This window comes from Olea europaea, chromosome 14, assembly GCF_002742605.1.
Source record: "Olea europaea var. sylvestris chromosome 14, O_europaea_v1, whole genome shotgun sequence".
Classification (NCBI taxonomy): domain Eukaryota; kingdom Viridiplantae; phylum Streptophyta; class Magnoliopsida; order Lamiales; family Oleaceae; genus Olea; species Olea europaea.
This window is the reverse complement of record NC_036250.1, coordinates 4,969,857-4,973,395: the sequence shown is the minus strand read 5'-3', so window position 1 is coordinate 4,973,395 and position 3,539 is coordinate 4,969,857. Positions and strand designations below refer to the sequence as shown.

Genomic DNA, 3,539 nt, shown 5'->3' with positions numbered 1-3,539 from the left:
GGGGGGGGGGGGGGGGGGAAAGCAAGCAAAAAATTACTACTACAGCTGTATTTTTCCTCCAAAAACTGCCTTTGACTAGTAGGATAATTTAAAATCCTGTCAATGATCTTGTCTGACGAGATTAATTGATTTAAGTCACACAATGCTTCGATGAAATTATTATATATTAAGGGAAACTTCCCAATATTCTGCTTGCTCATATATACGTTCCTTTTAGCCCCGAATCTATCCTAAACTTGCGTAGTTATAATCTAAACTTTCTTATAGCACTAATTCCTTCATTTTTCCTAACGTAAGAGAATCTGCACATACACATGTCCCCTTGAGCTCAAAATCTAAGTTGTGGTTGGTTATAATCCGACAGACTTGTCTGATTCCTCGGATTTAATTGTTCCAATTGTCACTGAATTTTGGTTCATATTTTTTATTGATCACTGAAATTTAAAATGTCGAGTTTTGGTCACTGAACTTAAGTTAATGTCTTCGATTGCTCACTGAACTTAGATCTATGTCTTAGATTGCTTACTAAAGTTTAAAATGTCGAGTTTTGGCCACTGAATTTTAGAATATGTTGTACGTTACTCACTAACATAATTGTTGAACTTTGAAAAATATCGAATTTACAGTGAGTAATGTATAACATTTTTCAAAGTTCAGTGAGTAATATGCAATATTTTTCAAAATTGAGTGAGTAATGTACAACATTTTTCAAATCCCGAATCGATGACATGGGTGGTGCCATTGCAAATCTTCTAGAAATAAAGTCTCAAGATGTTTAGTGAAGGGGTTCCTCCATAATAGTGTGAAATAGCAACTATGCAGTAGATTACAAAGCACGGGATAATACTTTTTTAAGACTTAATTTATCCCTTAAAATGAGTACACACGAGATCCTAATAAGCCTCTAGATGCAATGGAATCAAAGTAGATGTTTGTTGATGCTTACGCACTAGAGACAACAAACCAAAACACAGTAGATGTTTCGCGCGGGTTAGTCGCTAACAATTAAAAAGGGTCAGATGATTGTGTAAGGGACAAACCTCTTGAGACAAAGTCCCAAAAAGAGGTGTTCTTTTATTGGCGATGACTTTACAATTGGAAATGAAAAACAACGTGCCTCCAAGGGGCGCAAGCACACGAGTCACTGAAAGAAAAGTGTTTAAGTCTAAAAGTTAAGGAAATGAAAATTACATATTCTCTGTTCGAGAGTTTTTGGATTCCGTCCTTTGCTTCTATGTCCTTTCTCCCTTTTATACTTCATAGACGATCTCTTTGTGATTAACTACTCTAAAAACTGCTTGATCGTCCTATAACTACCCACTTTCTTCGTAGTGGCCATTTTGTCATGAAAACTGCCTTTTAACTGCTGCCATTACCTTTCATCGTTCAACCGCTTTCAATTGAATTCCTTGAATCGTGGAATGTGATAGGGCTGCTTTAACAACTGCTTTGATAACTGCATTTCTTGATAACCACGACGCGTTATGATTGTTGATACCTTGGGCGACTTGAAGGTTTGGACGAGAATAGAGTAACAGCTCTGGGCGACCGTATGACACTCTATTCGTTCAGATTCGGGGCGACTTGCAAACTTGGGCGATGGCGTTACCGCATTTTTGGGCCCCCTTATTTGGGTCTTCACCTTGATTTGTTCGATTGGACTTCGTTCTTTGGGCTATCTGATTTGGGGATCCTCCAATTGGGCTTTACTTCTTGGGTTGTTCGATTTGGGCTGAATTTTTATGTGTCAACAATTACCCCCTAATATGGCAGAATTAATAATAATTATTGAATTTTGCCATATTCACTTTGTGTTTCCAGCAACGTTCGAAATTCTCAAGAATTTCAATCATTGTTTCCTTCTATAACTTGAAAAGGTGCGTCGTTTTGCAAACCCTTATAAACCCCAAACACGCCATTTCACTGCTACCAAACCACGCCTCATATTTTTTGCGTCTCTTTCACGATTCACTGTTCAGCTTTTGCTTCCTTGCTACGTAACCCTGAAAAAGCTTCGTTCCTTCTCCAATGGCTGCTTCACAATCTCAAGCTAGCGATTCCTTCAGTTTTGACGACTTTCAGAGACTTCTGAGTCGCCCATACATAACCCCAAGTTTTCTCGCACCTGCCGATATTGGACGTAATGAGTTCTACTTGGGTCCTTTCTTCAACAATGCAGAGGCAGTTGAACAGGCGGCGGTGGGTTAGCTGTTTCCTTGCACTCAGGGTCCTCCATTCCTGAATTCTTTACCGCTGGGGCCACTTCGCGAAAGAGGTATTCGCACTTGGCCTAAATCTGATGTAGCTTTTCGTAGGTGGCATGCTCGTCTTGTGGGTCATGGTCCTACTAAGGCACTTTTTGATAGCGCTAGGATTTCTGATTTGTTAGAAGTCTCTATTCGCCCCCCTACTTTTGATTCAGCGCTCTTTTCGATTGCTTTGAGTTTTTGGTCCCCTGAGTATAACACCTTTATTTTCCCCCTCGGCCCCATGTCTATTACCTTAAGGGATGTTGGGGCCCTGGTGAATCTGCCACCTTTGGGCGATACCATTTTTCCCGGTATCTTAGTTTCTGGTGGCGCCCCAAAGTTTGGCAAAAACTACACCGATTCTTATTCAAGCCTGCAGACCCTCCACAATCATTTGAGCGCTGAGCCTACCCATGCTGAGCGAGTGTCCTTTCTTTTAGTTTGACTTTGTAAATATGTTTTGTGCGTGCCAAGTATAAAGCCTTCTCTGAGTTATTTACCTATAGCGCACGAATTGGCGCGTGGCAGGCCTTTGAATTTATGTTCTTTGTTTTTGGCTGTCCTTTATAGAGGCATGGCTTTTCTTCAAGCTTAATTGAAGAATGGTGCATCTCCCACCGGTAGTGGACCTCTTTGGTTCACTCAACTGTGGTTGAGATCCTATTTTCCATCTCTTGGTGCTCCATCCATTTCTCGTCCTTCTGCTAGCTGTTACGGGCTAGCTATGGAGCCCTTAACTCCTGTAAATATGTCTAGAAGGGACATTTTTTCATTCTTTTATTCTTTAGATTCAATCTCTTCCTTTTTTCCTTTTTCTCCTTTTTTCACTCCAAACTATGTACATCCCCCTTCCACCATAGATAGCGCGAGCACCTCCCTACTCATTTGGATTCAGTTTTTAACCGGGAGGGAGCTATTTCATGATATTCTGACTGGGACTAATGCCAAGGCAGGGGTAGAGATTTATGCTCCCCAATTTTTTGCTCGCCAGCTTGGTTTTGGCCAAACTTGGCCTGTTCCTCCTTGCTATTCAAAGAATTTAGTTGACCGTTTTCATACCATTCCTAAAGCGGAGGCAGAGGCTATAGATGCTCGTAATCTCCTTTTAACCAGTCATTTTTCATTGGCCCCTTTCAACTCTAGCCACGCCCTTCACCCTCTTTTTGAACAACTCTGGCCATCGGTGAAGCGCAGATTATTTGCGACTGAGACCAATCGTGCCTTTCATTCACTAGACCAATCGAGTATTTCTTCTTCTCCTCCTGTTTTGGTCACTCCTTTGTCTATTCG

The 3,539-nt window shown here is 41.1% G+C and overlaps 1 protein-coding gene across 1 annotated transcript in view; it reads right to left on the bottom strand.

Moving 5' to 3' along the window:
- Window positions 1-3,539, bottom strand: part of LOC111409421 (inactive TPR repeat-containing thioredoxin TTL3-like) — a 22,339-nt gene that overhangs the window by 2,880 nt on the left and 15,920 nt on the right. The gene's annotated exons all lie outside the window — the stretch shown is intronic.